Here is a 13,538-nt window from a genome sequence, read left to right as displayed (position 1 = left end):
TGTTTTCATGGATTGTCTGGGAGAAATAATTCCAAGTGGAAAAAATACCCTTGAGCAAAGGCCCTAAAACAGGAGCAAGCTTGGTAAAGCTGAAGAGCACAGAAAGCCTAGTATGAGTCCCCCAAATCTTCTATAGAGCTGACCAAAAATAGAAGCAATGTTCAGGAAATACAAGCTGACTCAGCATTCCTAGAACTCAGGAATGATGTGGTAAAAATAAAATGGGTTTTGGAATCATACAAACTTGCTTAAACTCTTGTCTTCCCACTTACTAAAAGTCAAATTCAGATCCTTAATTTTTCTTACTTAAAAAATGGGGAAAATAGTAATGATTTTCTGCAATTGTTTTTAATTGAGGTGTGATAAATATGTAAACCATCTAACGTGGTGCCTAGCATATAGCTGATATTTCAGTAAAGTAAGTAATAACATAAGAACATAGGTAAGAACATGTACCCTTCTCTTATAGAGAAAACAGAACAAAGTAGTCTTGATTGAATAGACAGGAAAACTCTTTTCTCAAATATACCTCACTAAGCCTATGTGGTAGAGTAAGCCTTGGCCTAGCAGGTGAGAACTCTTAGTTCTAGTCCGGTCTATGATAGAACTAGCTAGGGACTGTGGGTGAGCCACTTCATTTCTTCAGAATTGAGTTCAATCATCTTTTTTTTTTTTGTAGGCTCTGTGCCCAATCAGGACCCCTAGATCAAGAGTCACATGCTCTACCCACTGCACCAGCCAGGTGCCCAATCATCTTCAAAATAAGGCAATTGGACTAGATGATCTCTAATCATTCTCTCACAGTACTAAGATTCTATGATATCTGAATAACATTCAGTGATTCTTCCTTTAAATAGTCCTCTGGTATGTGTCACCAGAAAGCGCTGCAATAACAGAGAGTGGGCTGGGCAGAGGGAGATATCTCTTAAGCTCATAAAAGCATGGCTAGCTTCATGCAGGTGCACCTTGTGCGGGCTCAGAAGGGCCTTGTGTTTGGTTTAACGTGCTGCTGTTACTGTGTTAAAATTCTCAATAAATTTTGAACAAGAAGCTCACATTTTCATATTAAACTGGGTCCTGCAAATTATGTAGCTGGTCCTGTTCCTATGAGCTGACTATGAATAAGTATAAAAGATATTTCCTGTGAGCAAATAGAGACTGGCACCAAGAGATCCCTGGGAGCCTGAAGAGAAGTGACTGGGTGAGTAAGATAGTTGTCTGGGGTAGAATGTGAATGGGAGGGGGTTTTGTGGGGATCAGAAAGGGAGGAAGTTCACTGTGGATGAATTCTTCAAACTGAATGTTTCTTTACCTTCGGCAACTACTTGCTTTCTCTGAACTATAGTATAAGACTGCCATCTACTGGTCAATGACACAAAGTCTTTGAAAGACTTCCAATTCAGGGTCTTTACATTTCACTGTCCAAAGGGTAATCCAGAAAGATTTAACATATTCTGCAGTTTAAAACAATAATTATTAAGGGCTTCCTCAGTTACAGCTTCCAAACTAAAGTAATAACAAAGACCTGTCCACTTGAACAATCCCTTACACCTGCTTTTCTTTATTCAACAAAAAACAATTTTTAAAAAGCACTATGCAGCAGGCATCAAATGTTCAATGATGAACACCCATCAGTAGAAATATTTAGGTCATTAAGAGCTTCATCAAATGAATTCAAATGTTCAGGTTCATCTTCGGTCTGAATCAGAACACCTAGAATATCATCATCATCTTGTAGGGGTAGAGTTATACTTTTATATTCAGTGTATGCTAATATGCAAGATGGTATATATCTATGACCTTCAGGCCCAATGACCTACGTTCAGCCTATTGGGTAAAGCAGACATTCCTGGAGGATTGACTGGGAAAAAAAGAGTAAGCAAGGCAGTGGCAGAAGATGAAGAAAGTTAGGGGACATGGAACAAATTAATAGTCACCAAAAAAAATTAGTGTTCCAAGGAGGTTCTCATCATAGAATATCTACCCCCACTAAGAATTCTATCAAAATAAAGTATTACCAGAAGCACTCCCTTCTACAATATCTAGATTACCAGAAAGAAAAAAAGGGAATTTAGCATGATGTATAAATTTGTCAAGTCACCAAGGTGTATACCTGAAGCTAATATAGCACTGTGTGTCATCTATACTCAAATTAAAAAAAAGCGGAAGGTGGGGGGCGGGGCTTAAATACCTGTCCAATAATTGCTGATGAGGGCTGCTGTTAAGGGAGAAGAATAACAGAAATTTGAAACCTGGAGGAGGAGGAGGAAGTTCTCCCCAGATCTCAGTCCAGTTTAAGGCCACATCACTCAGACTACAGGGGTATAACTGGTTATTTTCAAACAATTCTTATACACTCATTACATTCACTGGAGAAAATATCTGAGAGCCAAAGACTCTGTTTCTTCACTCAAAAACAAACAAAAATCCAGGGCCTGGCTGAGCCTGGCTGGCTCAGTCAGAAGAGCATGCAACTCTTGATCTTGGGGTCTTGAGTTTGAGTCCCATGTGGGGTGTGGAGATTATAAAATAAAATTAAAACAACAAAAAAACCCAAAAGTCCTTTTAGTGAAGGAGTTTATGCTTAATGCCATTTCTTGGTTTGCTTTAGATAATTTTTTATACAATATATCAAGATTAGCAAGGGTATCAAAGGACATAAATATGACACAGGACTTCTCTTCAACACATCCTTAGAACAGAAAAACCTGAGTGAAGACGGAGCTTATTTCACGTTCCCAATCCCCACTGGCTGTTGGTTCTGTGATTTTATAGCACAATGTGTTCATCAATACCATTATTCTGTATTAAATTTGTTTGACTGTCTCTTCTAGTCTGTGAGGTTTGGGAGGGCTAGGATAGAGAGTTATATCTATACTCCACCACACCCCTTTAACACAAAGTGAACTTCAACAATTGTAGTTGAATAAATAAATGGGACCTGATAAAAAGACTCAGCCTCAGCAAGCCAGCCTTCACCATCCTGTGTTCTGAGAACTTATATATGGAAGCTCTACAGAGGGAACCAGTTCTAGTTATTCCTTATATCCAGATAACCTTATTCTGAACCAGGTCACCAGTACCCTGGTCATTTATTAGGCTAGCTGATGCAAAGACAGTCAATCTATAATACTTGAGAGCAGCCTATGAGAATTTTGTCCAAGATCAATAATACTAATTAATTAAACGAGTTAGAGTCTCTCTTGGAAACCTGACTTCAATATGTGGAAAAAGTCATCAGCTAGTAATGATGGGCAAAAGTTCAAAGGCACAGAAGAAAAGGCAGACAACAGAGACCATGAGGCAAAAAGGGTCATGATCGAGTTCCGATAAAAAACTGGATAGAAGAAAAGAGCGTGAAATAGTAGGTTTTTAGAGGTAGAAATGATGAATTCTTGCTTCTGGTGGATGAAAGTATAACTTGTTCACCACAGCATCGTTGGATCCTGGGTGGCCAAGAATACATACTTCTTTAACCAAATATGAACTACGCACCTACTATGTGACAAATATGACATGTGTTTCAGTGGTGAACAAGAGAAATCTATTTTGTTCCCATGGAGCTTTGAATCTAGCTTAGAAGCTTAGAACCTAGAAGTAGAATACTGACACTGAACAAGTAAAAAAAACTGTGGTACATGTTATAAAGAAGTAGTGTAGATTCTCATAGAAACATGCAACATCTTAGATTATATTTTCCATTGGTCTATTTTTTGCCAAGATGACTGATTATATAGGCCTTCCTGAATTCAAAGAGGCCTAACACACACTTGAGATTCTTTTCATTCTTATTTTCATTTGTAACCATACATGAAAATGCTAGTTCCCAGGGCCTACAAAATCTTCACAATACAAATTTGCTCCAAAATACAAAGAAGAAACTGTAAAATCTAAACAATTGTTTTACTCACAGAATACATTCAGATGCAGTTCAATGCAATCTTACTACCACAAGTCAACACATATGGTGTTTACAATATGCTAGATGTTGTTCAAAGTGCTTTATAAAAATCAGTTCACATTAATCCTCACAATTCTATACAATAAGAACTAGCGTTACTATACTCATAAAAGAAGAAACTGTGGCAAAGAATGGTTATATAACTTGGCTAAGGTTAATAGCCAGTAAGTGGCTATACCAGGATTTGAACCTAAGCAGTCTGGTTTTAGAGTCTAGAGGTTCTGGAATCCAGATTCAATTTAATTTGATGTGATTATGTAGGCAAATTTTCTTCCAAAATATCATTCAGCAAATATTTATTGAGCATTTATTATATGTAGGTGCTTATCTAGCTGTTAGAGATACAACAGTGAACAACAACAACAAAACCCAAAAATCCCTGTCTTCATGAAGGGGATACAGATAATACACAAGAAGTAAAATATGTGGTATATTAGATGGTATAAATGCTATGGAGAAAAAAAGTCAGGAAGAGGGATGAGGAGGAGTGCCAGGGGTGAGATGGTGGGTACAATTTTAAATAGGGTGTTCAAGGACCATAACCTGAGTAGGTGATGTTTGAGCAATAACTGAAAGAAGTGAGGGAATGTGCCATTCTAAGTGTGCCTTATATGATATTAGGTAGAGTAAGAGTCCTGGGTTTGGATCCTTGGATGCATGACAGTATTAAAATAGCCCTGGAGTTACATTTAGTGACTTTCTGGGATTTGCAATATAAAGGGCCTAACTAGCACATTCTATGAGGGCTCCAAGTTGCTAGCTTAGGAAGAGCAGAATAATGAAACTGAGCATTATTAAAAGAGCCAACAGCCTCTGCATTTATTTTGAGCTGGAATTTGTGTAGGAATACTTTGTGAGTTGGCAGTGTTGAAAACTTCATGAACTTTATTCTTCCCAGTTTCTAAAGTTGATACAGTATTCTACTCTGCCTGGGTTAGAACTGATGTAGTATATTCTATAGCTGTTGAGTGGAGTATCCCATATATGTCTATTAGGTCTAATTGATTTACAGAGTTGCTCAAAACGTCTATTTTTTTAAATTTTTATTAAAAGAGAGAGCGGGGGAGAGGGGCAGAGAGAGAGAGGGAGAGAGGGGGAGAGGGGGAGAGAGAGAGAGAGAGAGAGAGAGAGAGAGAGAGAGAGAGAGAATCTCAAGGAGGCCCCATGCCTAGCACATGATCCAACACAGGGCTGGATCCCATGACACTGGAATCTTGACCTGAGCCAAAATCAAGAGTCAGACACTCAACTGACTGAGCCACCCAGGTGCCCCAAGATCCCTATTTTCATACTGATCATCTGTCTAGATCTTTTACCCATTATTGAAAGTGGGATATGGAAATTTCTTTTTTTTTTAATTTTTTTTTTTAACGTTTATTTATTTTTGAGACAGAGAGAGACAGAGCATGAACAGGGGAGGGGCAGAGAGAGAGGGAGACACAAAATTGGAAGCAGGCTCCAGGCGCTGAGCCATCAGCCCAGAGCCCGACGCGGGGCTAGAGTTCACGGAGTGTGAGATCGTGACCTGAGCTGAAGTCGGACGCTTAACCGACTGAGCCACCCAGGCGCCCCGAGATATGGAAATTTCTAACTAGTATTGTAGAACCATCTATTTCTCCCTTTAATTCTGGCTTTGTATTCTTCATATATTTTGATTAAACATTTGCTTGGTTGTTGTAAACCTCTGACTATTTCCCAGAGTTCTGACAAACTCGTTTCAAATAGTTTCTGCCTATATTTAAATGTTTCTGGAGGCTTGGCATTGCCTACTCCACCAATTTGAACACGGGTCTCCCAAGGTGACTTTTTGACACAGCTCTCACCAGAGCAGAAAAGAGAAAAAAAAAAAGTAAATATGTCTTCTAACAGGACATATTTATATATGAACATAAAAACTGACCCTCTCTAGTAGGGGCTTCTCTAGCAGGGGTCATTCCTGCATCTATCTCTTCCATTTCATATCAGCCCCTGAGGAATCATAGAACTCCATGAAAAGTAGTTTGAAAAGCAGTATTATAAGCCATTATACCCCTTCACAGTTATGTGTCTGTTGCTTATGATCTGACGTTAGAAACAGTTAAACAATAATTAATTTGGGGCTAAGTTATCTCTTGCTTATTTTTAAACTTACTTGTTTTCAAAAAACCTTCTTCCCAACTTCTAGTGCATTTTCATTGAGAAAATTTGGAAAATACGAAAAAGCACAGAGAACAAAATGATCTGTGATGCCATCTTTCAGAGATAACTGCTGATAATATGTCAACATTTTTCATGTTTACAAAATAAGTTTAATAATGGTTAACATTATATATATATATATAGCAGTTATCACCTTGGCATCCATTTACTTAACACTGTTATTCCATTCAGGCCTATGTTAATATCACCATGTCTACTCTTGGAAGCCTATTATATAATTTTATAAGAGAAGACTTGTCAAGTATTGACTAATCTTTCAATCTCCAACTCAATGCCTGTCCCTCCTACACCTTTCAATGAAACAAAAACAGGTTGATCACTCAGTTGATTAGTATAATGAGATTTCTAGGTTGTAGGTTTCAACATCTTTGTCATCTATGCCTACCAATTTAAGCCTTGCCCTACTGAAGTTGTTTTGAAACTTTAAAAAGAAGCAGAATGCCTTCTTTATATTGAAATGAAATCTTTCATGAAACTCTAAAATTTAAATAAACAAAACTGAGCTTTTGTGGTTGAAGTGTGCACATGTGTGAGAAGGTAGGTGGAAGAGGATAGGTAGTTTGTTCACAGCCAATCCTGCTCAGACTTCCTAACACCAAAACCATGATGCAGGACCTCAGGACTCTGGGACAGAGTGAACATCACATTGCTCTGCTAAATGTCCTCAGTCAGTACTGCTAATGAATTAAATGACTACTGCACCTAAACCTTTGGCTGCTCAGACAGAGCCTGACACACAGGAGGCATTTAAAGAGTATTTATTGAAATTAAAGACAAGAAATCCAAAAGGGGAGAATGGATTAGTGCATATCCATTACTACCACTGGAAAAAAACCTCAGAAAGCATCCCCACTGAGAGTGGTAGATCAGTAGTGACATACCTTAGTGGTATCATTATACTATTATGTTAAAACAGAGCTAATTCCACAAGTATTTTTTTTACCAGAATTGTATCAGTGGTTGCAGAACACAACAAAATATAATTGAATAAATATTTAATTTTTCTATGTTCAAGGTACTGTTGAAGGACTGTGGAAACTACAAAGCTGGTAAAAAATATAGTTTCCCTTCTAAAGGATACTTAATACTCTAATAGGGGAGAAAATTTATATAACGTTGTGTTATAAAGCAAGCCAGTGTGCCAGACAATATGTCAAGAAAATTTTGACGTTTTTTGAGTTGAAGGTAAAAAAAATTTGGAAAAATGATCAGCCCAGGGGATAGCCTCATCAACAGGTGGTTGCTATACAATGTAGAGGATAATAACTAATGCAAAAGGAAGGTAAGAAAAGTATGGAAGTAAATACTTTACTGCCTTGATCTTGAGAAGTTAACCCTCTCCCCAAGAAGAAAGCATGGTATATGAAATAGGTGGAGACAAATTAAATGTGAAGTTTTCACAATTTGTATGTTAGAAATACTGAGAATGGAGAAATCAATGTGATTTCTAGAGGGAAACTTTATGAAGTTGGCATTTGAATTGAAAAAGGATGCGGAGGATTAGGATAGAAGGGGAAGTATTACAGGTTAATGAGTACACACATCAAAGGCCAAGAGGAGAACAGTTTCTCTGAGAAAGAAGGAAGATAGCAATCTGGCTACAACAAAAGGTGTTTGCTGGACACGAGTTTAGCTGAGTAGGGTGGAGACAGACTAATGGTGGGATACATGGATGGGAGCTGCTGAAGGCCAAGATGAAGATAAAAGGGAAGCTGCAACAAATAGCAATTAATTGTGATGACTATACAATGCTCAAAGGAAACAATAATAGAAGTGAACAGCAATGATGGTGGAAAAGAAAAAACAGACAAAATTCCCCAGAAGACAGAGAAATAACTTGGTGTACCAATCCACAGAGTTATTGGAACACTCATTCAATTTGGAAAGGAGACAAAAATGCAATGAAGATAAGAAAGGGGTAACTTAAGAAAAATCCATGTTTTCAGATGACAATTAGCAAAGTATTTATTTATTTATTTATTTATTTATTTATTTATTTATTTACTGTTAGAAAGGTTACTCTATCTATAAAATTAGTTTAACTCCTAGGATAATCATGAAGATGATTTATTATACAGACATACTAACTCAACAGCTGTCTGAAGAAATCTGTATTATCACCTTAGGTTAAAGCATAATTTATCACTCCCTCTTAAGAACTTACTACACTTGAACTTCAGAAGTTTGGAATGTCTTCCTAAAAAATACCTATCTTTGGCCTGATGGTAATGGCATGCTCATACACTATCTTCTCTACCCTAGCTCCAATCAGATTGTGTTGACAGTATTGTGAACATGACGGATCACGGTTGCAGTATAATAACTCATTCTGTAGTTTCTGGTACATATTTTTCACGGACATATCAGGCAGAAAGGTTTAAGGGAAAATGCTAAGCTCCTACCTCACTAACAATGTATCTGAATTTCAGTAAAGTACTTTCTTTGAAATTAAATTGCTTATAATTTAAGGAACATAGTGAATTCTACCACCATACTCCATATTCATTTCTGTCTATCAGGTAGAATAATCAAGAATCACTGGAATTTTTACAGGGGTGAAGTCTGAACAGGTGACAGACTCTTTCCAATGAATTTAGTCTACATGACCCCTCTCTGTTTGTATTAATTGTTCTCCCAAATGTGACAGACCTTCCTACTCAAGAAATCAGACCCTAGTACCAACATCCTCTCACAGATGAACATGTGACTCTTTGCTAAGGACAAGTTTCAAACCATTTCAGAACTTGTTCAGTTTATGTCAGGCTATTTCTACATTTACAATTTCAATGATTTTTATCAATCCTATTTCAATAATTAGAAGTAGCTGATTCAATCTTGCCACTGAAAAGAATGCTTCCATCATTATATGGGTAATAGTTCGCTTGCCTCCATTAATTTTTGTAAAGTCTCAGTGTCACTATGATCAGGGTCTTTTCCAACCTATTACCAGCCTATAATCTGGGCTACATCACACAGTCTAGCTAATTTTCAGATAACAGTCTTCTCATTCCCCAAAGCTACAAAGCAAAAGGACAATGGTATTTTTCTTTAAGGTAGCAGACTATGTTTGTCTCTATTACTGGGTAATTGATTTGGAGGCAAATTAAAGCAAGTGTAGGCATCTGTAGAACAGCATTAAAAATGCTGGATTTGTGGGGCGCCTGGGTGGCTCAGTCGGTTGAGCGCCCGACTCAGGTCATGATCTCGCACTCCGTGAGTTCAAACCCCGCGTCGGGCTCTGTGCTGACAGCTCAGAGCCTGGAGCCTGTTTCAGATTCTGTGTCTCCCTCTCTCTCTGACCCTCCCCCGTTCATGCTCTGTCTCTCTCTGTCTCAAAAACAAATAAACGTTAAAAAAAAAATGCTGGATTTGGAATCAATTTTAGGCTTTATAATTTTTTTTTAGTAACTGTAGACTCTGTACCCCTTTTGTGTCTCACTTTCTAATTCTGTTAAATGGAGTAATCACAGCTTCAAAGAGGTTTTATCAAGATTTAGTGGCACACAGCCATACCTTCATTCATACTGCACGAAGAGAACCACTAATACATACCTGCATTTTCTGAACAACCCAAGATTCATGACAGGGGAGAAAATATTTAAAATGGGAGCCACCAGGGAAAATCCAGGCAGTATAGTGAAGGAGTTCAGAGCATGTCACCCCAAAATATGCTGTTTTAGCATATTGATTATTTTAAGTTAAAGGAGCTTGAGAAACAGCAGGTACAAGAGGGGCACTCTGACCTTCCTTATTCTTCCTGGCAGGAGATAAAACTCCCATGTCAAAGATCCCCTCCCTCTACCAGGAGGAAGAAAATCATTCCCCTCACCAGAGATGGGGAATCACACTGAGAAATCTGTACAAACAAGACTTGTTACACTAATCCTTATCCTCCTAGTCATTTCTCCACAGTTTGCTACCCCTGGCCCAAACTCCTTGGCCTTACTTGGTTCTTTGTCTAAAAGATATAAAAGCGTTCTGTTCTGGTCACTTCTTCAAGTCTTCATTCTCTTGTGAAGGTTGTCATGTACATGTAAAAAAATAATAATAATAAAACTTATATGCCTTTCTCCTGTTGATCTTGTTTTTCTCTTTCTTTCTTTTCTTTTCTTTTCTTTCTTTCCTTTCTGAGGGAGACAGAGAGATAGAGAGACAGAGAGACAGAGAGAGAGAGAGAGAGCATGCAAGAGGGGGAACGGAGCAGAGGGAAAGAGAGAGAACCAAGCAGGCTCCACATTCAGGTCAGCCTGGAGCCCAGGTTGAAGCTTGATCCCATGACCATGAGATCATGACTGGAGCCAAAATCGAGTCCAATGCTCAACTGACTGAGCCACCCAGGTGCCCCCCTCCTGTTAAACTTTCTTATGTCAGTTTAACTTTTAGGCCCTGCTGGAGACACAAAGAGGGTAGGTAGAGGAGCATTTTTCCTTACCTACAGTTTTGCTGACAAGGATGGAATGTCACTGGTTGTACACTGCTCACTCCAGGGCCACTGCAGCTGAGAGATCCTGGGATCTCTGACACAGCCAGCACAAGGTAAGAATTCTTACCAGTTAGTCTCCTGGATCTCTGCCTGCAAGATCCAATCCAACAAAAGTATTAAGAGTCTCTCCTCATGTTTTACCTTTTCCAAATTTAGATTAACAGAAGAAAACACTGGTGTGAACTAGTTCTTTAGGCATAGTGATTTGATATTTTGTTATGAGTATTCTTGTTTTTGATTTCCAATAGCCGTTAAAAAAAAAAAAAAAAAAAGGAAACAATCTCTCTAGACCCAGCACCCTCAGAGGGTTCACTCCCTTCTCCCCTTCTGTGGGGCAATACCCTCCTGATAGGGTCAACTAACCCCAAGGTGCACCCCAGAGCTCACCATCAACCTCATAGTAGAGGATCAGGAACTGGTTCTTAATTGACACTGATGTGACTTTACCATCTGTTCAGAGGATTTTATCTCTACCTGTCACCTCTGATTCTATTCAAGCTTTCAGTCTCTGGGCAACCTATTTCACTGTCTATATCCTAGGCCTCCCGGATACCTTTAGGCCCTCTTAACACCCATCATGCCTTTCTGTTTTCTGACTCCTCCCCAACAAATCTCTTAGGTAGAAATTTGTTATGTAAATTTAATGCCACCATATAGTGTAACGAGAAATGTGTTTTTATTTTCCTGCATCTGACCAAACAGCAAACTTTTTTACCCTAATGGAAACCCATCTCAACTGAAAATCTTCTGAAGAAGATGCAATCTTAAAAGATATCCCAACTAGCACCCAGGCCTCACATGCAAATGAGGTTGAATTGTTACAGCAACAGAGTTGTGCATATTACTGGAAAAGGAGCAAACTTCCCCCACGTGTAGCCCAGTGCTGCCCTCGTTAGTGCCCTCGTTAGTGCGCAGCGAGACACTGAACCTACTCTCTTTTACAGCAGGATATTCTCACTTCCTCGCTTTGTAACACTACAATCTTACCAGTAAAGAAAGAGGGAAACTGGATTCAGACTGGATTCAAATCTATTAATTTAAAGAACATCTGAGAGCCATTAATGCCTTTGTAATTCCTCATCACTCCAAAGTCCCTAATTCAGCTACCATTCTTATCTCAATTCCTGCTGACCCAGCCTGATTTACAGTAATTAACCTCTGCTCGGCTATCTTTTCAACTCCACTGCATCCTAACTCACAATTCCTCTTTGTATTTACATTTAGAGAGAGACAATTAACATAGACTGGTATACCTCAGGGACGTTGCAAGTTTCCCTCAATATTTTCCCAAGTCCCTAAAGCCAGGGTAGATTCCAAGGCTCTACTCTTGTTCAGTATGTTTATGATCTTTTACTTTGTAACCAAACTAAGCAGCATGCTCTTATAGTAGCTGAAAGAGGCCATAAATCCTCTTAAACTAAACTTATAGGGGTACAAACAACTGTTACCTACTAAGGACATGAGATACCTCAAGTCATTCAAAAGCTCACTCTCAAATGCCTTGAGTCAGTTTTGCCGATCCCTCTTCCACAAATGAAAAAACAGCTACATAAATTTCTACAGGCAGCTGGCTACTGCCACAAATGAATTCCTAACTTTGCTGCCCTGGCTAAATCTTTAGAAGCCTCCTCCTGGATACTACTTCAGAGCTCATTTCCGGGCCCTCATTAACCTCCTTGGAAGGCGTAAAATTAGCACTGTGAACACCCACAATTCTCAGCTACCTAATTTTGACAACCTTTTTTTTTTTTTTTTTTTTCCTATAGTGCCACAAAAATACTGGGATTGCTATGGGAATTCCAGGAAAATCTTTGCCTCTCAGGTAAGTCCTTCCTGTCAGCTGGATCCTGTGACAGCAGGCACGCCCTCATGCCTGTGTGCGGTAGCCACAGCTGCCTCCCTAACTGACAAACCCAGTTCCCTGAGATCAGGCTCCCCATTCACCTCTATGTTCCTTTATGTTCGTAAGACACCACACCTCTCTACGTGGTGGCCTCTATTATCCAACCCTTCTTTCATCTTCCATCACTGTAACACTTTAAATCTGACTACTCTATTATCCCTTCCTTGATAATGGAGAACATCACTCCATTCCACAGAATTACTTTACAAATATAGAAATTGTCTCAGGGTACCTGGGTGGCTCAGTCGGTTGAGCAGCCAATTGGTTTTGGCTCAGGTCATGATCCCAGTGTTGGCAGATCAAGCCCAGCATTGGGCTCCGTGCTGAGTGTGGAGCCTGCTTCAGATTTTCTCTCTTTCCCTATGCCCCTCTCCCCTACTCACATGCTCACACACTCTCTCTCTAAAAAACAAAAACAAAAATTATCTGAAAGCCATGAGAGGATCTCTTAGATACCACCCCCTTTACACAACCGAGACTTAAGTTCTATTTTGTGATCGTTCCTACAGAGGAAATTTCTGGGGAAACATAACAACTGGCTGTGCCATAGTTTCCCCACATAAAACATCTGAGGCACACTCTCTGCCCACTGTAAAGTTAGTTAGCCCAAGGTGCTAAACTCATCAGGCTGTTGACACAATCTGGAAATCCTGTGGATTCTTAACCTCTCTTGCTGGTACTCCTCTCGCCAATGGGCATATAATTGCTGCCCTATACATGCTATTCACTTCCCTGCTAAAATTGATATTGTTGGCTGTGTAGCCATACTAAGGAGACAGATATTGTATCTCTAGGGAATAGCAGGGCTGACAAGGCTGCTACCTTTGCAGCCCCAAATAGAACCCCTTTTCTTTTTCCACCCGATTTAAAACCCTGCTTTTATCCCTGACTGACAGTATTAACCATTCAGGCAAATACCCCACAGTTTGAAAAAGACAAATGGATACAAAAGAGTGCCAAACAATTAGATTATGCATTGGGTCAAACAGACT

At 39.1% G+C, this 13,538-nt stretch overlaps 1 long non-coding RNA gene across 1 annotated transcript in view; it reads right to left on the bottom strand.

Moving 5' to 3' along the window:
* The window catches only part of LOC124520629 (uncharacterized), a 29,770-nt gene that overhangs the window by 11,999 nt on the left and 4,233 nt on the right, over nt 1-13,538 (bottom strand). Inside the window, exon 2 of the long non-coding RNA XR_006964350.1 lies at nt 10,593-10,733. This is a non-coding gene — a long non-coding RNA (uncharacterized LOC124520629). The remainder of the gene's footprint in view (nt 1-10,592; nt 10,734-13,538) is intronic.

This window comes from Lynx rufus, unplaced genomic scaffold, assembly GCF_022079265.1.
Source record: "Lynx rufus isolate CCGP_SWC_20201006 ecotype Redwood Valley unplaced genomic scaffold, mLynRuf1.p SCAF_3, whole genome shotgun sequence".
In the NCBI taxonomy this organism is placed as follows: Eukaryota; Metazoa; Chordata; class Mammalia; order Carnivora; family Felidae; genus Lynx; species Lynx rufus.
This window is presented reverse-complemented; position numbering and strand designations above follow the sequence as displayed.